Source organism: Zalophus californianus, chromosome 8 (genome assembly GCF_009762305.2).
Source record: "Zalophus californianus isolate mZalCal1 chromosome 8, mZalCal1.pri.v2, whole genome shotgun sequence".
Lineage (NCBI taxonomy): Eukaryota > Metazoa > Chordata > Mammalia > Carnivora > Otariidae > Zalophus > Zalophus californianus.
The window spans coordinates 84,453,403-84,475,955 of NC_045602.1; the positions used below are offsets into that span (position 1 = coordinate 84,453,403).

Here is a 22,553-nt window from a genome sequence, read left to right on the forward strand (position 1 = left end):
TTACTGAATTCATTTATCAGTTCTAGTAGTTGTTTTTTTTTTTTTTTTTTGGTGGAGTCTTTATGGTTATCTATATAGAGTATAATGTCATCTGCAAATAATGACAGTTTTACTTATTCCTTACCGATTTGGACGCCTTTTATTTCTTTTTCTTGTCTGATTGTTGTGGCTAGGACTTCTAGTACTGTGTTGAATAAAGGCGGTGAGAGTGAACAGCTTTTGTTTTGCAGCCACTATAGAGACAGCGTTTACCCCTCTCGGGGAGAGTGGCGCCTCCCACCTCCTTCTCTAGAACTACACTCAGTATCTCAGCATCAAGTGGACAGAGATTTGAACTGTGTCTGTGAGCATCTATGTCTTATCTCCATTTATTTTCTGCCTTCGTTAGCAAGATGTGTCCCTAAGGTGTCAGAAAATCCTAAAAGAGTCTATTTTTGGGTCTAGGAATGCTCAACATTTTTTTTTCCATATAAAGCAATGATAATTACTTCTTAGCTTTACATTATTTTAGCTTAGGAAAGGTTTCATAGGAACACTGTGCATTCGGATAACAGGGGACACCCATATTTGAAAGTTGCTGAGAGTGGATCCTACCATTCTCATTATAAGAAAAAAAAATTGTAACTATGTGTGAATGAGGGATATTAGCTAGACTTATGGTTATCATTTAGCAACATATATAACTATCAAATCATTATGTTGTACACCTGAAATGAATACAATGTTATTTGTCAAGCGTACCTCACTAAATAAAAGATAAATAGCACACCCTTTGTTCCATGCTGCCCCTCATGCTTTCTGCTTTCTTTCTAATTGAACCAAAGTCCTACAGGACATCAAATGTTTTACTAAAAACTTCATTAAAAATAAATAAATAAATGCTGATTAGTACCTGTGGCAAACACAGAAGTTTGAGCCCCTAACAGAGTGACCACACATTTAAAGACGTATCCTCAAGCCTGGGAGAGCCTGGAGGGATGCAGCTGCAGCCAAGGGACACCAGGGAGTGCCAGGAGCCACGGGAAACTGCAGAACCAGCAAGGATTCTTCCCTAGAGCCTTCAGAGGAAAGCATGGCCCGGCTGACAGCTTCATTGTGGACTTCTGGCCTCCAGAACCATGAGAGGGTAAATTTCTGTTGTTTTAAGCCCAAGCTTGGGGCAATTTGCTATAGCAGCCACAGAAACTAATAGCTACCCCAAAGCCAAAGAGCCCGGCATCAACAGGACCTCAGATCAGAGTCAGGAGATGCTCCAAGCGAAGCAGCCCCGCCACCCGTCAGGTTGAGAGCACCAAGTCTGTACGGACCTCAGAGCCTGTGATGAGGAGGAGCAGGAGGAGAATGGGCAGCAGGAGAAGGAGGAAATTCTATCATTATCATAATAGCAGTCACAGCGTCATTCACTCTTTGAAGCATTTTATAGGCTGCTTTATTTAATCGATTCCTTTTAACACTCTGGGTAGTGAATATAATTGTCCATGTTTTATACAGCAGGAAATGAGGTTGGGGAGGCTAAGGGCTTTCCTGCAGTCACTCAGCTTTGTAAGAACCAACTCCAAAGCCCACCCCGGTGCCAACCACCGCGCAACCCTTTCAGAGGCTTTCCAAAGCAGCCCGCCGATGTTAACCCCTGGGGTAGCAGACACTGTAACTGGGGCCGCTTCTGGGTGACTTCAGATGACCATCAGATGAGCTAGACCATGGGGCATCCCACCCCTAGCTGTGGTGTGTCTGAATGATAGAGGAACTCCCCAGTGGATGTGGTCTTCCCGCCATTAGCAAACACCCAGATGTAGCCTAACGTGAGCATTTTCTAGCTAAACTTTTGTGTTTAACAAGTGATAGTGTGCACGGTAGAATTCGGCACGCCTGTCTCAGTGCAGGAGGAGCAGGTGATGGATGCCCCAGTATAACCTTGTGAGTTATGATCTTTCCCAGCTTCTCATTTCCTCGGGAGTCTGGCACAGGTACGTGACTGTATCATAGATCACAGGTTCACTTGGCCCTGGAGCGGGGGGCGGGGGTGGGGAGGCAGATGGTGCAATGTGCAGCAGAGCCAAGCCCATCATCTGCTTCTTTATTATTATCTGTTACGATCCACTGCCACTCTCAAAGACTGGGGCACTAAAAGTCCCCTGGGAGCAGATTCCAGAGATTTTGCTCTAGTGGGTCTGAGGTTGGACCCCAGGATCTGCCCTTTCAACATGTAGCCCATGCCAGCTTTGTGCAGCTCATTTGCAGACTGCATCTGGAGAAAAACAGACTAGACTATAAATTCCTAAAAGGCAGAGACACCATTGAATGCCTCATTCCTGCCCATGGCAACCGCTAAGCATTTCTTAAATAAATGAATAAATTAATTTCTTGGCCACGGTTTTAGAAATTTGACCAAAGGCAGGATTTTACTTCTAAGTTCTTGTGTGTGTGTGTGTGTGTGTGTGTGTGTGTGTGTGTGTGTGTAATGACAGAAAGAGAAAATAGCATAGTGTGCGAGTTTGTCTCTTTCTAACATGTACAGAACACTTACATAGCTCATATGTTCTGATGAAACTGACATACATTTGACCCTTGAATGACCAAGTGGTTAGGGGAGCTGACCCCCTTCCCTCCATGCAGTCAAAAATGTGCATATAACTTTGACTCTGGCAAAAAACTTGACTATTAATAACCTACTGTTGACCAGAAACCTTACTGATAATATAAACAGCTGATTAACATATTTTGTGTGTTATATATTTTATATACTGTATTCTTACAATAAATAAGCTAGAGGAAGGAAAATGTCATTAAGAAAATCATAAGGAAGAGAAAACACATTTACAGTACTGTCCTATACTTATCAAAAAAATTCTGCACAGACCCTCACAGTTCAAACCTGTATCTTTCAAGGGTCAACAGTATATTGAATGGCGCTTGTTCTAGACAGTAAGACAGATTTTATTCAGGACCATCGAGATAGGCAGAGGGCCCAGTGCAGGGGGAGTTTGCGAGAGATGGTGCTCTACCTCTCACACAGCAAGGGCAAGTGGGGGCTTAGAGCCAGGGAGCAGGGTGGGGGTCAGTGGGTGGAAAATTACTGAGAGGAAACATCAGGGCTAAGGGGGGATTCTGGCTAAGCCCACCTAATGGGAATCTTGCTGAAGGCAGGTTGGGATGATCAGACATCATCATGTGGGGAAGGGTGGAAGGTGAGGAACCTGGTCAGACACTGAGGCTCACCAGATATCGAGGCTGGGGGTTTCTGGTTAAACTGACTTTGCTAGGTTCTTGCTAAAATTGGATCTGACAAGAAGTACCCAGATGGGTGTTGGAGAAGGTTCAGGAGACTGACTAAATTTTGGTCAAAGAATCTGTCAGTACTAAGACACACGTTTTTTGTTTTGTTTTGCTTTGCTTTTTTTTTCTTCACATTCTAACATCTCTAAAACTGGGGTGCATCTCACAACCGTGGCTGTTGGCCGGGTGGTTGTCATCTATGTGCCATTACGTGTGTGTGGTGGGGGGAGCTGGTCACAGTGGCTCATGTCACTTCAGTGTATAGTTCAGTAATGAGCAGCGCTGCTACTACTCGGTTTAAACTGTTTCAAAAAGATGACATCCTCATTCTGTGCCACACTAGAACGTTCCATGCACTTAAGTTACACACAAAAACAGCACAGTGGGGTGTACATTTCACACGAGTAAAACGAAGATTGGTCATCCCAGGAATTACTTGAATTCCCAGAAATTACTCTAGTGGGTCTGAGGTTGGGTCCCAGGATCTGCCCTTTCAACATGTAGCCCACACCAGCCTTTTTCAAGTAATTACTCGAATTCCCGGCAATTACTTGAAATACATTTTCTCGCCACACAGAAACCAAATGCTTTATGGGACTTACGAAGGGAAGAAACCTACACACAGAATGCTCTGTATTCTTTACGAGAAGTTCAGTCAGGTGTGGCCACTAAAGGAGACAGAGGAGAGGCTCCGGAAAACGGGTTATTATACTTACAGGTCCTAGAGAGAGGAGGCCCACCTGCAGGGTAATGTGGAAAAGACAGCAGGTGGTCAGGAGGCAGAAGACAGGAGCCAGGAGAAGACCATGGCCTTTACTGGGTTTCTTGGGAAGGCCAAGGCAGGGCAGGGTGGACACCATAGGACTGGTTATTTTGAATGATTTTTGTGGGCTTTGGGCTCTAGGGGTGGTCTCTAGTTGTCTGGCACCTGGCCCTGGGACGATTAAGGCAGAAGCATCTTGCCTCCTGGGCTGTAGGGGCCAGACAGAAGGCTCTGGACTGGTTAGTTTGCATATCAAAGGCACACTCCTACCTAGCTGTCTGCAGTCTCTAAGAAATGGGTGGCCCTGAGAGGCAGATCTCCCTAGCCAGGAAGGCCTTTTAAGAACTAACTAGAATTTAAAGAAAAATTTGGGGGGAAAAATCAGACACTAAGTCAAAAAAAATGCCAAAACATCACAATATACAGATAATTTTAAATATTTGTAATATACATATGAAGCTGTGTTGTTTTGCTATGAAGACATATGCCAAAAAAAAAAAAAAGCCGTTGATGCAGTTGCCAAATACCTCAGAATAGAGGAAAGAAACATAGCAAGGAGAGGCACTGGTGGCCATTCCCGCTTGGCGCAGGACTGCTGTTAAGTCGGGTTGTACTTGGCAGTGTTTTTACCTCCTTAGTGGATGTAAAATAACGAAGCATCTTAAAATCAGTGGCCCTTAGAGTCAATGAAAGACAAAATGTGTATGTTTTCCATGCTTTTTCTCATTTAGTTCTTACAAGCTGAAAAGATGGGCATTATTATACCCATTTCACAGATAATGTTGTTGAGGCTCATAATATATAAATATTTTGAGCTACTGACAAATGACTTCGCAAGAAGCCCAAACGCTGAGTCTGACCCACTCTGAGGTTTTCAATTAGACCACCTCCCCCCGTGTTACTCTCCTTGGACCCTACAGGCTTTGCTTCTCAGGAGACTATGCATTTCTATCTAACACGTCACTCAAGCAGGAACATTTCCAATTTGGCATTTGCTCTTACATGCATTCAACCCAGGAAGCCATGAAACATCTCCTTTGTATTTACAGCCACCGAATAGGTGGCCTAAGTTTGTCTAACAGCAGGAGAACCATATGCAGGCTGGCTCATTTGAAATTGTCCATGGGAAATGTATGTAAGGGTTTACAAAACTTACAAGGTGACAAATCTCTTTTTAAATGTTTTAATATTTTTTTTTAAAGATTTTACTTACTTACTTGAGAGAGAAAGAGAGCAAACTAGAGAGAGAGCACGATCCGGGGTCGGGGGTGGGGTGGCGAGAGCAGGAGGGGCAGAGGGAGAGAAGCAGACTCCCCACTGAGCAGGGAGCCCAAAGCCAGGCTCAATCCCAGGATCCTGGGATCATGACCTGGCCGAAGGTAGATGCTTAACCGACTGAGCCATTCAGGTGCGCCTAGATGTTTTAATACTTTTTTAAACCCAAGAATTCAGTGAATACTTCTCTAAAGATTTAAGACTTTCATTTTAACCTACAACTCCAAAAAGTAAAAGTGAACATACATCCCCCTTAGACTTTATGTTTTCCATATACGGTCGTTTTACTTTTAAATAGACCCTCTTAGCTCAGTAACAATGAGCAAGGTCATGGACAAATTGGCTCATGTCACAGTATGCACCTTAAATGCCAGTGGGCTCAAGCTCTGCTAAGAGAAAGGGTTGAAATTCTGGAGTCGTCCTTTCTGCCAAGTAGGGGTTCTCACCCTCTGCCAGAGAAGTAGCACAGAGGTCCAACTTGGAGGGACTTCAAAGGGAAGACCCAGGTGCTGAGCTCTAGCTACACTATGCACACCCTCTGTGACCTCATGGGAGTTCAATGGCTCTAGTAATGGGGTCATGAAACGTTTTGCAAAGCATAAATGCCAAACATTTAAAATGGAATTTACAAAGCCTGTAGGGTCCAAGATGTTGGGGAGTAACATGGGGGGAGGTGGTCTAATTGGAAACCTCAGGGTGGGTCAGACTCAGCATTTGGGCTTTTTGCAAAGTCATTTGTCAGCAAAACCATCAGGAGAACCTCAGGACAGCACCCCCAGGGACCCACATACCCACGATTGGCTGGGACTGTCCCTCAGATCTAGCACGTTCCTGATGGGACTGTATTTGCCATCTGCTCCGATAGAGGCCCCCTTGCCTAGTGCCTTGTGATTTGCAAGGTGCTTTTATAAATATTTAATGTTCACAACAGCACTGGGGGGTAGGTGCAAAAGAAGAATCAGAGGCTGAAAAGTTGGGGATTGTCCTCCAGGTGACAGTGCTAAGAAGCAGAGCCGGGACCATAGTTTAGATCTTCTGAAGTTGCCCTGGGAGTTATCCAGGCCCCATTGCCTCCTCTACTTCATTCCCTCATCTTGACCTCATGTGAATTGGTTAGTATTTTGGTGGAGGCCTGGGTGAATCACTTAAGCTTGCCCTGCTCCCTACCCAGCTGCTACTTGTAAGTCAGGGCCATGAATGTCAACATGGGACAGGGCCGAAGGACTAAAGTGATTTCAATGATTTTTCCTCTTGATTAGGAAGGTAGCATCTTCAATGCCACTTTCTTCCATATGTTGTGGGCCCGGGCAAGAACGTAAGGGCAGGAGCTTCTAGAGTGACCAGCCCTCCATTAGAATTGTCAAATTCTTGGGTGGTTTTGGGAACTCATTTTTGGAAAATAAACTGAAATCACTATTAAACAATTCAGATGACTGCGAATAGACATGAGGAATCTTTGTTGGGGTGGTGGAAATGCTCTAGGTGGATGGTGGGGATAGTTGCACAATATTATAAATTGACTAAAAATCACTGCATTATAAACTTACAATGAACAAATTTTATGATATGTAAATTCTCTCTCAATAAAGCTGTTGAAAACATTAAAATATCATCAAAAATAATTTTAAGCAAATACATAAGCTGTGTCTGTCTTTATTACAAATGAAAAGGCATATTTTTAACCAGATTTAGGTCTTCTTTTTTTTTTCCAAAATAGAGGCATGAAATGTTAGAAAAATTGAAAAAGATACAGAAGGAAATTTAAAATTGGTTTTTGAGAAAGTCAAATAAAAGTGGGGGAAGGGTGCCTGTAGACGTGATGTTCGAGAAGGAAAGAGTTTTTGCAAAGCAGCCAGGCTGCAACCTGAGAAGTTGGAGGGGCTGGCTTCGGGGTCTTCTCTGAGATGAGGAAGCCACAGCTGTCCTGGGAGCCCCCCAGGTGAGGCTACTTGGGACGTCACATATTCTACCTGGAGGAACTTGGCATCGGCAGGTCTTACTTCTAGCATCTTGAAGAAGCACTAAGTGTCTCCGATTTCATTAAAATATCAAGCTATATCCATTTTTAAATAAGCGCCATATGTTTTGTGCCTCTAGCAAAATCTTCAGGCATGGTTCAGAGACTTTAAAAACCCTATCTTAGATGCAACACCTCTAAACTAGTTCCGAAAGAAAAAGAAAATGTTGGCTCTTAAGAGTTAAATGCACAAATAAAATTCTCAAAGATGCACTTGGAAACTAAGGACCCTAAGTAAATAATGTCCTGTGGCTTCCTCTAAAGGATGGTGGTAACACATGCAGACATAAAAACAGACATTCTGTGAGTGTTGGGGGGCGTTATTTGGGACTTTTCAGAAATACCTAAAGTACCAATTGTTCTTTCTTATAACTAGATCCAGGGTAGCCAGTTAATGAGTTGACCTGAACCATAATCTGAATCCGTAGAAAGGAATTTATGCACACAACGTAATCCTGAGTTCAGTAGTAGGAGTCCCTGACCTGGACGCAGGACACCAGCACAAAGGAAGGGGCATAAGAGCCTACGAGTAGAAGACAAGAAGTCCTCTTCCATTTCTTCCACCTTAAGCAAATCATCGAACCATGTTGTTTCCTCATCTGTAAATGGAAATAAGACTATATCAACAGATGACTATGAGAAAGAGAGAAGAACACATATCTGGGGAACATTCTGTATATTTCAAAAATCTTATCCATATACTAGATAGTATTATTGTTTCTTTGGTCAGAGCAAAAATTCAGTCTGCATTTAGACTTTGTATGTGCGGAGCCCTAAAATTTGGCTACTTAAGATTAGAGTTTCCCAACGAGGGTGCATGGCCCTGGAGCAGTGAATGGGCTACTGGCGTGTCCAAGGAATTAACCCTCTCCTCAGCCCTCTGACTGTCATACCAGTATGCCAAACAAATATTTTTTGGATGTGTCCTGGGGAAGAAGCAAGGATTGAACAGAGACTCGTTAGTGGCCAAATCCCCATGCTATACTGTGTCTCCTGTGGATTTAGCGTTAAATCCCACCTCCTCTACAGCCAGCAGATTTTTCAGTTGGTGGACAAGTAGGTCCCATCCACACTGGCCCCAAAAGCATCTGTGAGAGCCCATCCATCTGGGGCACATAGTGTAATTCAGGTCCAAGGGCAGCCTGGTGTTCGGGGCTGCTGCCCGTGGCTCTGCTACACTCCAGCTCTTGCCAGTCTTAACAAAGTGTCCCTCCATCCGCTCCCCATGTTTTTTCTCTCCTCCTGCTGAAAGACACCCTTGCTCTTGCTCCACAATACTGACTCATTGCAAATATAAAAGTCTTAAGTGAACCACTACGTATATCATTATGGAAGTGGCGTAGCCAGAGATTAAACCAGAACACCTGGGCTCTAATGCAGGTGAATCTACTTTCTAGGTAAAGAACAGCCCACCGGTTTCCTCACTGTAAAACTGGATCAATGGCCAGGTTCAATGGGATAAGCTATGGTTGTGGATCCCACAACTGAGAACATCTAACTCCCCAGACCTTTTGTTGAAATAGATTGTGGAGCCTCCCGAAGCTCTGATTCAGTAGGTCTTGGCTGGCCAGGATAATCTGAATTTGAAACAAATTCCTTGGTGATGTTGATAGTGCATGCAAGACCAGAGACCCCCTGTGCTCTGAAAAGGGCTTAGCCTGGCATGTAATAAGCACACAGCAAATTTTAGGCACTACTAAGGAAAATAATCAATAAAGATTTGCTCCCTTAAAAAGCTTCCCAGTTCTGTTCTATTTGAAAATTCCCCCCCAAGAGTCCTGCCTGAGTTGAGAAATAAAAAATCTGGTCTCTTTCAGCTCACTTTTCTTAGAAATTCAGATACGACGGGGTAACACCTGTTTCTAAACACAGCTACTTGACATATTATTTTTGGCTGCTCTTGCATATTTTTTCATTGCCAATAAAGTTATTGAAATTGAAATACACCATCTGTTTGAGAGTTTGTATCAAAAAGACAGGTGACAGGATTGCAGGTAATGACAGAGGCAAGCTGTTTCAACAGCAAACTTTCCCATCTGCCGAAACTGACTTCATTTCTTAGATTTGGCATTTGTGAACCAATATGTTCTTCTGGAGTAGGAATTAAAAATCCAGTATTACAAACACCAATTGGTTACTTGAAGCAATATTAACCACTCGGGAGAAAGGGCTCACCAAATTTCCTAACATTTGGCTTGATTAGAACCAGCAAAACCAGTAAGTTCTATTGGCGATCTATATATATATATGCTATAATGTATATTACATGCATATGCACATATATGTACATATATGTTAATGTGTGTATTTCTAAATCTGTGAATTAAAATGTAGATGTACCTGTGCATACAGTGAGTACCTGACTTCTTTACTGTTTGTGTAAAATAGTTTCAAATAGCTCACTCCCTGGCACGTGGCACAATGAACCTTTTGTTTCTTGAGGTGTAGCAGGAACACACACTGGGCAAGGCCTCAACCACACAGTCAAGTCTCAGGGGCAGCAGGTGCACAGGATCGCGTACACCCTGAGAAGCTGACACCTGGGGACGGTCCATTACGTACAGGTACAGAGCCACGTGGGGAGAGGGAACGGCTCTGCCTGAAGGAGAGGCAGGTGTCAAGAAGGAGCTCCCCTCCGGAGTTTGGAGTGTGGCATTTGTTGATAGTGCATGCAAGACCAGAGAACCCACTGTCATGTGGGAAGATTCACTCATTTTCCTGACATCCTAACGGCAGTAACATGAGCTTTCTGGATTGGACTGGACTCAATGCTTTCCACTGATGACACTTTGACCATTCTGTTTTAGAGGCATCAGGGAAGGAGATATGAGCCCTCCATTGAAAACCCACTCTGGTGCTTGATCACCCCGGCTGCCAGGAAGTCCTCCTTGTACTCGTGACAACCTCCCCCGATTCCCACCATGCCCTGCTCAGTCTTTCGCATTCTGCCCACACACTGCTTTCCCCTCTTTTCTCCAGGCTTTATGCCTCTCCAGGTTTCAAGCTTATAGCCTGATTGATCTTTTCATATCTGACCTCGAGGATGAGGAAAGAAGAAAGACATTTGGGACTCCGTCCTGCCCATCATTTTAAAGCCAGACAGATCCCCAGCTAAAGGCAAGATTTGCTGTCTGAAGCTAGACGTTTGCAAAACAGAGAGGAAACAGCCTTTCAGACTCAGCTCCGCTTTAGGTCCATTATTATTAGATTGGGTCAAATACTTGGAAACGCTTGGAGAGGCACCTTCTGGAAACTTTACTCCCCCTGCAGCCCTCCTGTCCTCTAGGACCCTCTCCTTGGTTTGTGTTCCTTTCCTTGTCCATCAGGGTACTGCTTAACCTCATAGCCTGGCCTCCTTTCTCTCCAAGAAAACTGGCAGAATCTCCTCACTGGATTGGGAACAAAAGCCCGAAGAGGAGGTGTGTAGGGACTGCTTTCACTCTGGTGCCTTTAGCCATGGAAGAGTCTGGAGTGGGCCAGGTGTATTCCTAGGGTTCATCTTCAGGCCTTGCCTGCATCACCCCAGGGAAGTTCTGCCACGTGATCCTTTGCCATGGCAACAGGGATGCAGGTGTGGCCTCCCCTCCCTGCCAGTTCTCTGGCTACTCTTCACCTTGCATTTATAACTACAACACTCCTTTTATTGAAATTATTATACATTTATTTCCAAAAATTTTAAAAAAAACAACCTGGGCCTGTAAAAAGAACATTTTGTCAAATTGTTGGTTCATTAGATTCCTACATTTTAAATTTTTACCATACTTTTAGGCAATTTTATTATTTTTTTTAATTTAGTTAAATTCAATTTAGTTAACATATAGTGTATTATTAGTTTCAGGGGTAGAATTTAGTGATTCATCACTTGCATAAAACACCCAGTTCTCATTACTTCAAGTGTCCTCCTTACTGCCCATCACCCAAATCACCCCATCCCCCCACCACCACCCCTCCAGCAACCCTCAATTGGTTCTCTACAGTTAAGAGTCTCTTATGGTTTGCTTCCCTCTCTGTTTTTCTCTTTTTTTTGATTTTTTATTGTTATGTTAATCACCATACATTACGTCATTAGTTCTTGATGTAGTGTTCCATGATTCATTGTTTGTGCATAACACCCAGTGCTCCATGCAGAATGTGCCCTCCTCAATATCCGTCACCAGGCTAACCCATCCCCCCACCCTCCTCCCCTCTGGAACCCTCAGTTTGTTTTTCAGAGTTCATCGTCTCTCATGGTTCGTCTCCCCCTCGGACTTACTCCCCTTCATTCTTCCCCTCCTGCTATCTTCTTCTTTTTCTTTTTTCTTAACATATGGTGCATTATTTGTTTCAGAAGTACAGATCTGTGATTCAACAGTCTTGCACAATTCACAGCGCTCACCGTAGCACATACCCTCCCCAATGTCTATCACCCAGCCACCCCATCCCTCCCACCCCCCACCACTCCAGCAACACTCAGTTTGTTTCCTGAGATTAAGAATTCCTCATATCAGTGAGGTCATATGATACATGTCTTTCTCTGATTGACTTATTTCACTCAGCATAACACCCTCCGGTTCCATCCACGTCCTTGCAAATGGCAAGATCCCATTCCCTTTGATGGCTGCATAATATTCCATTGTGTATATATACCACCTCTTCTTTATCCATTCATCTGTCATTGGACATCTTGGCTCTTTCCACAGTTTGGCTATTGTGGACATTGCTGCTATAAACATTGGGGTGTATGTACCCCTTTCGGATCCCAACATTAGTATCTTTGGGGTAAATACCCAGTACTGCAATTGCTGGATCGTATGGTAGCTCTATATTCAACTGTTTGAGGACCCTCCATACTGTTTTCCAGAGTGGTTGCACCAGCTTGCATTCCCACCAACAGTGTAGGAGGGTTCCCCTTTCTCCACATCCCCGCCAACATCTGTTGTTTCCTGACTTGTTCATTTTAGCCATTCTGATGGGTGTGAGGTGGTATCTCATTGAGGTTTTGATTTGGATTTCCCTGATGCCGAGCGATACTGAGCACTTTTTCATGTATCTGTTGGCCATTTGGATGTCTTCTTTGGAAAAATGTCTGTTCATGTCGTCTGCCCATTTCTTGATAGAATTATTTGTTCTTTGGGTGATGAGTTGGATAAGTTCTTTATAGATTTTGGATACTAGCCCTTTATCTGATATGTCATTTGCAAATATTTTCTCCCATTCTGTCGGTTGTCTTTTGGTTTTGTGCACTGTTTCTTTTGCTGTGCAAAAGCTTTTTATCTTGATGAAATCCCAATAGTTCATGTTTGCCCTTGCTTCCCTTGCCTTTGGCGATGTTTCTAGGAAGAAGTTGCTGCAGCTGAGGTCGAAGAGGTTGCTACCTGTGTTCTCCTTTAGGATTTTGATGGACTCCTGTCTCATGTTTAGGTCTTTCAACCATTTGGAGTCTATTTTTGTGAGTGGTGTAAGAAAATGGTCCAGTTTCATTCTTCTGCATGTGGCTGTCCAATTTTCCCAACACCATTTCTTGAAGAGACTGTCTTTTTGCCATTGGACATTCTTTCCTGCTTTGTCAAAGATCAGTTGACCATAGAGTTGAGGGTCCATTTCTGGGCTCTTGATTCTGGTCCATTGATCTATGTGTCAGTTTTTGTGTCAGTACCATACTGTCTTGATGATGACAGCTTTGTAATAGAGCTGGAAGTCCGGAATTGTGATGCTGCCAGCTTTGCTTTTCTTTTTCAATATTCCTCTGGCTATTCGGGGTCTCTTCTGGTTCCATACAAATTTTAGGATTATTTGTTCCATTTCTTTGAAAAAAGTGGATGGTATTGTGATGGGGATTGCATTGAATGTGTAGATTGCTCTAGGAAGCATTGACATCTTCACAATGTTTGTTCTTCCAATCCATGAGCACGGAACGTTTTTCCATTTCTTTGTGTCTTCTTCAATTTCTTTCATGAGTATTTTATAGTTTTCTGAGTACAGATCCTTTGCCTCTTTGGTTAAATTTATTCCTAGGTATCTTATGGTTTTGCGTGCAATTGTAAATGGGATCGACTCCTTGATTTGTCTCTCTTCTGTCTTGTTGTTGGTGTATAGGAATGCCACTGATTTCTGTGCATTGATTTTATATCCTGCTACTTGACTGAATTCCTGTATGAGTTCTAGCAGGGTTTTCCACATACAGTATCATATCATCTGCAAAGAGTGAGAGTTTGACTTCCTCCTTGCTGATTTGGATGCCTTCGATTTCTTTTTGTTGTCTGATTGCTGTGGCTAGGACTTCTAATACTATGGTGAATAGCAGTGGTGATAGTGGACATCCCTGCCGCGTTCCTGACCTTAGGGGAAAAGCTCTCAGCTTTTCCCCATTGAGAATGATATTTGCTGTAGGTTTTTCATAGATGGCTTTTATGATATTGAGGTATGTACCCTCTATCCCTATAGTCTGAAGAGTTTTGATCAAGAAAGGATGCTGTACTTTGTCAAATGCTCTTTCTGCATCTATTGAGAGGATCATATGATTCTTGTTCTTTCTTTTGTTCATGTATTGTATCTCGTTGATTGATTTGCGGATGTTGAACCAGCCTTGCAGCCCAGGGATAAATCCCACTTGGTCGTGGTGAATAATCCTTTTAATGTACTGTTGGATCCTATTGGCTAGTATTTTGGTGAGAATTTTTGCATCCATGTTCATCAAGGATACTGGTCTGTAATTCTCCTTTTTGATGGGGTCTTTGTCTGGTTTGGGGATCAAGGTAATGCTGGCCTCATAAATTGAGTTTGGAAGTTTTCCTTCCATTTCTATTTTTTGGAACAGTTTCAGGAGAATGGGTATTAATTCTTCTTTAAGTGTCTCATAGAATTCCCCTGGGAAGCCATTTGGCCCTGGGCTTTTGTTTGTTGGGAGATTTTTGATGACTGCTTCAATTTCCTTAGTGGTTATAGGTCTGTTCAGGTTTTCTATTTCTTCCTGGTTCAGTTTTGGTAGTTGATACATCTCTAGGAACGCACCCATTTCTTCCAGGTTATCTAATTTGCTGGCATAGAGTTGCTCATCATATGTTCTTATAATTGTTTGTATTTCTTTGGTGTTGGTTGTGATCTCTCCTCTTTCATTCATGATTTTGTTGATCTGGGTCATTTGTCTTTTCTTTTTGATAAGTCTGGCCAGGGGTTTATCAATCTTGTTAATTCTTTCAAAGAACAAGCTCCTAGTTTTGTTGATCTGTTCTACTGTTCTTTTGGTTTCTAGTTCATTGATTTCTGCTCTGATCTTTATTATTTCTCTTCTCCTGCTGGGTTTAGGCTTTATTTGCTGTTCTTTCTCCAGCTCCTTTAGGTGTAGGGTTAGGTTGTGTATTTGAGAACTTTCTTGTTTCTTGACAAAGGCTTGTATTGCTATATACTTTCCTTTCAAGACTGCCTTTGCTGTATCCCAAAGATTTTGAACAGTTGTGTTTTCATTTTCATTGGTTTCCATGAATTTTTTAAATTCTTCTTTAATTGCCTGGTTGACCCATTCATTCTTTAGTAGGATGCTCTTTAGCCTCCATGTATTGGAATTCTTTCCAACTTTCCTCTTGTCATTGAGTTCTAGTTTCAAAGCATTGTGGTCTGAAAATAGGCAGGGAATAATCCCAATCTTTTGGTACCGGTTGAGACCTGATTTGTGACCTAGGATGTGATCAATTCTGGAGATGTTCCATGGGCACTAGAGAAGAATGTGTATTCCGTTGCTTTGGGATGGAATGTTCTGAATATGTCTGTGAAGTCCATTTGGTCCAGTGTGTCATTTAAAGTCTTTATTTCCTTGTTGATCTTTTGCTTAGATGATCTGTCCATTTCAGTCAGGGGGGGTGTTAAAGTCCCCCACTATTATTGTATTGTTGTCAATGTGTTTCTTTGCTTTTGTTATTAATTGCCTTATAGAATTGGCTGCTCCCTTGTTAGGGGCATAGATATTTATAATTGTTAGATATTCTTGTTGGATAGACCCTTTAAGTAGGATATAGCATCCTTCCTCATCTCTTATTACAGTCTTTGTTTTAAAATCTAATTCGTCTGATATAAGGATTGCCACCCCAGCTTTCTTTTGGTGTCCATTAGCATGGTAAATGGTTTTCCACCCCCTCACTTGCAATGTGGGGGTGTTTTTTGGTCTAAAATGAGTCTCTTGCAGACAGCAATTGATGGGTCTTGTTTTTTAATCCAATCTGATAGCCTGTGTCTTTTGGTTGGGGCATTAGTCCATTTACATTCAGGGTAACTATTGAAAGGTATGAATTTAGTGCCATTGTATTGCCTGTAAGGTGACTGTTACTGTATATTGTCTGTGTTCATTTCTGATCTATGCTGCTTTTAAGCTCTCTCTTTGCTTAGAGGACCCCTTTCAATATTTCTTGTAGGGCTGGTTTCATGTTTGCAAATTCCTTTAGTTTTTGTTTGTCCTGGAAGCTTTTTATCTCTCCCTCAATTTTCAGTGAGAGCCTAGCTGGATACAGTATTCTTGGCTGCATATTTTTCTCGTTTAGTGCTCTGATCATGCCAGTCCTTTCTGGCCTGCCAGGTCTCTGTGGATAGGTCTGTTGCCAATCTAATATTTCTACCATTGTAGGTTACATATCTCTTCTCCCGAGCTGCTTTCAGGATTTTCTCTTTGTCTCTGAGACTCGTACGTTTTACTATTAGATGTCGGGCTGTTGACCTATTTTTATTGATTTTGAGAGGGGTTCTCTGTGCCTCCTGGAGTTTGATGCCTGTTTCCTTCCCCACATTAGGGAAGTTCTCTGCTATTATTTGCTCCAATATACCTTCTGCCCCTCTCTCTCTTTCTTCTTCGTCTGGGATCCCAATTATTCTAATGTTGTTTCGTCTTATCGTATCGCTTCGTATCGCTTATCTCTCGAATTCTGCCCTCGTGATCCCGTAGTTGTTTCTCTCTCTTTTTCTCAGCCTCTTTATTTTCCATCATTTGGTCTTCTATATTGTTGATTCTCTTCTGCCTCATTTATCCTAGCAGTTAGTCCCCCCATTTTTTATTGCACCTCATTAATAGCCTTTTTGTTTTCGACTTGGTTAGATTTTAGTTCTTTTATTTCTCCAGAAAGGGTTTCTCTAATAACTTCCACGCTTTTTTCAAGCCCAGCTAGTATCTTTAAAGTCATGATTCTGAAGTCTAGGTTCGACATCGTACTAATGTCCGTATTGAGTAGGCCCCTGGCAGACGGTACTACCTCTCGTTCTTTTTGCTGAGGTGATTTTTTTCGTCTTGTCATTTTGTCCAGGGGAGAATAGATGAATGAGAGAACAAAATCCTAACAGGTTAACAACGTCCCCAGCAAATATACTCTATACAAATCAGAAAAGGCCTGAAACCAGGGGAAAAGAAAGGGAAAGAATGAAAAAAGGAAGAGAAAAGAAAGAAAAAAAAAAGATAAAAACAAAAACAGAACAAAACAAAAAAAAAACAGAATGTGATCAAATATGATCAGGCTAGTGCACAGATCAGTGCCACACACTAGATTTTGGGCGTATTTTGGTCTGTTAGAAAAACGTACCTCCTAAAATTTTAGAGGAAGAAAGACTTATATATGTACAAAATAAGGGCTGATACAATGAAGGGATGGAAGATGACTGTAAAGATGAAAATTATAAAAGATTTTATAAAAGGAATTGATAAGAAGTTGTTTGAAAAAAGAAAAAGATTAAAAAAAAAGGAAAAAAAGGAGAGAATGAGATCAGGCTGGAGACTAGAACAAAGCCATACACTAGTGATTTAGGGTATATTTTGATTTGTTAGAAGAAACTGTATCTCAAAATTTCAAAGAGAGAACAACTTATATATATATATGCCAAAAATAAGGGTAAGTACTATGAAGGGATAAAATATGACTCTAAAAATGAAAAATAAAAAATGTTTCTTTAAAAAAAGGGATTGATGAGATGTTGGTTGAAAAAGGGAAAAAGAAAAGATTAAAAAAACAGTTAAAAAATTAACTTTGAAAAACTAATGAATCATGGTAAAAAAAAGCCATGAATTCTATGTGCAGTATTCCCCTAGCGCTGGAGTTCTCCCGTTCTCCTTGATCGGTAAACTTGGTCTTGGCTTGCTGGCTGTTCGTGCTGATCTTCTGGGGGAGGGTCCTGTTGCCGTGGTTCCCAAATGTCTTTGCCGGAGGCGGAATTGCCCCGCCCTTGTCGGTCCGGGCTAAGCAAGCTGCTCGGGTTTGCTCTCAGGAGCTTTTGTTCCCTGCAAGCTCTGGTACAGCTTTGGAGGACCAGGGTGAAAATGGTGGCCTCCCAATCTCCACTTGGAGGAGCTGAGAACTCGGGGCCCCGCTCCTCAGTGCGCCCCCAGAGAAAAGCAGTCACTCCCGTCTCCCTGGTCTCCGGCCGCACTCCGTGCTCACCTGGCCTGTGACCGAGCATTTCTATCTCTGGCACCCGACCCCGTGTGGAGTCTCCAAACCCAGCAGATCCCTGCGGTGCACTCCCGCACCGCTCCTCCCGGGGGAGGAAGGGGAGTCTCCCCGGCTCTGCCGCTTGTTGGGTCCCTGCTGGAGGAGCAGTGGCCCGACTGGGCCGCGGATCACAGTTTATGGCAACCCCGAGCTGAGAGCCCGCGCCTCGGCTCCGTCTTTGCAGCCAGCTTCTCCGCTCTGATACCTGGGAGCTCTGCTGCACTGAGGCACCCCCGGTCTTTCTGTGACCCCGAGGGTCCTGAGACCACACTGTCCCGCGAGGGTTCCACCCCCAGCTTAGCCACTGGAGCGAAGTCCCTCAGCGGAGCCAACTTCTAAAAGGTCCGATTTGTGCTCCGCGGCTCTAGCACTTGCCAGAAGCGGCCGACGGAGGGCCCCTCCCCCGCCGTCTATTCTCCTGAATACCACCTCGGATTCACTTCTCCGCCCGTCCTACCTTCCAGTAAGTGGTCGCTTCTCTGTTCAGAGAGTTGTTGCTACTCTCTTCTTCGGTCTCCTGTTGAGGTCATAGGTGTTCAGAATGGTTTGATCCCTATTCAGCTGAATTCCTGAGACCAGCGGAAATCCAGGTCTCCTACTCCTCCGCCATCTTGCTCCGCCCCTGGAATCCTCTCTGTTTTTGTCTTATTGTATTTTTCCTGCCCTTCCCCTATGTTCATCTGTTTTGTTTCTTAAATTCCATGTATGAGTGAAATCATATGGTATTTGTCTTTCTCTGACTGACTTATTTTGTTTAGTATAATACCCCCCTCTGGTTCCATCCACGTCATTGCAAATGGCAATATTTCATTCTTTTTGGTGGTTGGGTAATACTCCATTGTATATCTATACAATGGATAGATGGATAGACCACATCTTCTTTATCCATTCATCTGTCAATGGACATCTGGGCTCTTTCCATCATTTGGCTATTGTGGACATTACTGCTATAAACATTGGGGGGCATGTGCCCCTTCAGATCACTATGTTTGTATCCTTTGGATAAAGATCTAGTAGTGCAATTGCTGGGCCCCATTGGATAAGTTCTCTTTTTAACTTTTTGAGGAACCTCCATACTGTTTTCCAGAGTGGTTGGACCAGCTTGCATTCCCACCAACAGTGTAGGAGGGTTCCCCTTTCTCCACATCCTCACCAACATCTGTTGTTTCCTGACTTGTTAATTTAGCCAATCTCACAGGTTTGAGGGGGTATCTCATTGTGGTTTTGATTTGTTTTTCCCTGAGTGGTGTTGAGCACTTTTTCATGTGTCTTTTGGCCATTTGTATGTCTTCTTTGGAGAAATGCCTATTCATGTCTTCTGCCCATTTCTTGATTGGATTTTTTGGTTTTGGGTTTGTTGAGTTTGATAAGTTCTTTATGGATTTTGGATACTAGCCCTTTATCTGATAAGACATTTGCAAGTATCTTCTCCCATTCTGTCAGTTGTCTTTTGGTTCTGTCAACTATTTCCTTTGCTGTGCAAAACTTTTTATCTTGATGAAGTCCCGATAGTTCATTTTTGCCTTCATTTCCCTTGCTTTTGGAGATGTGTCTAGCAAGAAGTTGCTGCGACTGAGGTCAAAGAGGTTGCTGCCTGTGTTCTCCTCTAGGATTTTGATGGATTCCTGTGTCACATTTAGGTATTTCATCCATTTTGAGTCTATTTTTGTGTGTGGTGTAAGGAAATGGTCTAATTTCATTTTTCTGCATGTGGCTGTCCAATTTTCTCAACACCATTTGTTGAAGAGACTGTCTTATTTCCATTGGATATTCCTTCCTGTTTTGTTGATTAGTTGACCATAGAGTTGAGGGTCCATTTCTGGGCTCTCGATTCTGTTCCATTGATCTATGTGTCTGTTTTTGTGCCAGTACCATACTGTCTTGATGATGACAGCTTTGTAATAGAGCTTGAAGTCCGGAATTGAGATGCCTCTAACTTTGTTTTCTTTTTCAACATTACTTTGGCTATTTGGGGTCTTTTCTAGTTCCATACAAATTTTAGGAGTGTCTGTTCCAGCTCTGTGAAAAGTGTTGATGGTATTTTGATAGGGATTGATTGCATTGAATGTGTAGACTGCTTTGTGTACCATAGACATTTTAACAATATTTGTTCTTCTAATCTATGAGCATGGAATGTTTTTCCCATTTCTTCCTGTCTTCCTCAATTTCTTTCATAAGTGTTCTATAGTTTTTAGAGTACAGATCTCTTGCCTCTTTGGTTAGGTAAACTTTTAGGTATCTTATGGTTTTTGGTGCACTTGTAAATGGGATCGATTCTTTGATTTCTCTTTCTGTTGCTTCATTGTTAGTGTATAGATATACAACAGACTTCTGCATGTTTATTTTATATTAACTATTCAGCGATTTTTAAAAAAGATTATTTATTTATTTATTTATTTATTTATTTATTTATTTATTTGACACAGAGAGAGACAGATAGAGAGAGAGCACAAGCAGGGGGAGCTGCAGAGGGAGAGAGAGAAGCAGGCTCTCCACTGAGCAGGGAGCCCGATGCGAGGCTCAGTCCCAGGACCTCGAGATCATGACCTGAGCCAAAGGCAGACGCTTAACTGACTGAGCCACCCAGGCACCCCACTATTCGGTGATTTTATTTTATTTTATTTTATTTTTAAAGATTTTATTTATTTATTTGAGAGAGAGAGAATGGGAGACAGAGAGCACGAGAGGGAAGAGGGTCAGAGGGAGAAGCAGACTCCCTGCTGAGCAGGGAGCCCGATGCGGGACTCGATCCTGGGACTCCAGGATCATGACCTGAACCGAAGGCAGTCGCTTAACCGACTGAGCCACCCAGGCGCCCTATTCGGTGATTTTAAAATGAAGTACATAAGGAATGATATATTGTTTAACAATTTAAAAGTGTGTTCCATCTTAAGGAAACATTTGTCAAGCTAAATGAATCCTCTATCCTGGAAATAACAAAGGAGGCAAGGAAAGACAGATTCACATTCCTTCCATCACCCCCCACCCCAAACCTGACAGCCCAGCACAGAGAGAGACACTGTCTCCATGGGAGAAGAAAAGTGACCACCTGACTTCACCAGGGACCCCCAGTACCATGCCAATTCCTGCGGCTCTACGTGGCTCCCAGGGTACCAAGCTCCCAGCAGGTTCCTGTGAACCCAGGCTCTCTGCTCACCCCAGTGTCAGCTGGCTCCTGCTGACCCAGCAGCTCCTGCGGCCTCCAGCTCTCAATCAGCTCCAGGTCCAGGCCAACTACTATGGACTGACCCAGGCCGCTGGCCCATCCCAGCACCAATCAGCCCCCATAAACTCACACTCTAAACCAGCTCTCACGGACTTAGATTCCTGGCTTACTCCAACACTAGACTGGCCCCTGCAGACCCATCTCCATGTCTGCCCCTGAAGCCCCAGGTTATAGGCCACCCCTATGTCCCCAGCCTCTGGACCCAGCCCTCTGAACCCAGACTTGGGGCCCACCTCAGTGGTCCTTAGAGCCTGGTTGGCCCCTGTGGACCCAGGATCCAGGCCCACCCACACATACCCGGTCTCAGGCCTATAACTGCAGGTTGAAACCCCAAGCCTGGCCCATTGTACCCAAGCTTCAGGCCTACCCACCTATTGCCCCAGACACCACCAGATGACCCACCTAGAATCTCTAGACCAGCTTGCCTGCTGAAGCCAGTCTGTAAAGACTAGAAGTACCTACTTCCTCAAATGGGCAGACACCAATCTGTGACCACAAGGATCATAAAAAATCAAGGAAACATGACAGCAGCAAAAAACAAAACAAAAAACAAAAAACTAATAAAGATTTTGAATAGCTAAAGCAATCCTGAGAAAGAAAGTCAAGCTAAAGGCATCACAATTGCTCACTTCAAACTTTATTACAAAGCTATCGTAATCCAAATGGTATGGTACTAACATAAAAACAGACATATACATCAATGGAACAGAATTGAGAGCCCAAAAAAAAGCCCATACATGTATGGTCAACTAATATTTGACAAGGGATACTCAGTGGGGAAAAGATAGTCTCCAATAAATGGTGCTGGGAAAACCAGGTATTCACAAACAGAAGAATGAAATTGGACCCCTATCTCACACCACTCACAAAAAATTAACCTGAAATGGATTAAAGGCTTAAATGTAAGACTCAAAACAACTAGAAGACAACATAGGAAAATGGCTTCTTGACATTGGTCTTGGCAATGACTTTTTGGATATGACATCAACAAGCAACAAAAAGCAAAAAAAAACAAGCAGGATGATGTCAAACTAAAAAGCTTCTGCACAGCAAAAGAAATCATCAGCAAAATGAAAAGGCAGCCTACAGAACGGGAGAAAATATTTGCAAACCGTGTATCTGTAGGGGGTTAATTGCCAAAATATATAAAGAAATACAACCCAAGAGCAAAGAAACAATCCGATGAAAAAAAATAGGCAAAGGACTCGATTACACATTTTCCCAAAGAAGACGTACAAATGGCCAACAGCTACATGAAAGCAAAAAGCTAAAAATGCAGTTCAAAACAAAGGCATACATATTGATATACATTTGGAAATGCAACTTTAATTGGAAACCTGTCAGGAACTGAGGTAGTTTTCCCTGTGTTTCTTTTCCTTATACCACACACATGTCACTTTTCTCTACCTCCTCATAGCTACTTACTCTTAGTTTCCGCTTCCTCATAACTCTGGTCTGCCAGGACCCCTTGTATCAGTCAGGGTGTAGATAGGAATGAGATCAGCCCCTGATTCTTGTCAAAGGAGATGTCAGGTTAAGGAAAACCCAGGAGGGCTG

The 22,553-nt window shown here is 42.9% G+C and overlaps 1 protein-coding gene across 4 annotated transcripts in view; it reads left to right on the top strand.

The window, feature by feature from the left end:
• The window catches only part of GPR45 (G protein-coupled receptor 45), an 84,585-nt gene that overhangs the window by 55,560 nt on the left and 6,472 nt on the right, over positions 1–22,553 (top strand). The window contains exon 1 of one of the 4 annotated variants that reach the window (XM_027620636.2): positions 20,335–20,372. The exons of the other annotated variants lie outside the window; for them this stretch is intronic. The gene's annotated coding sequence lies outside the window, so the exon portion shown is untranslated. Of the gene's footprint in view, positions 1–20,334; positions 20,373–22,553 lie in introns of those variants that run through there. 4 annotated transcript variants of the gene reach the window in all.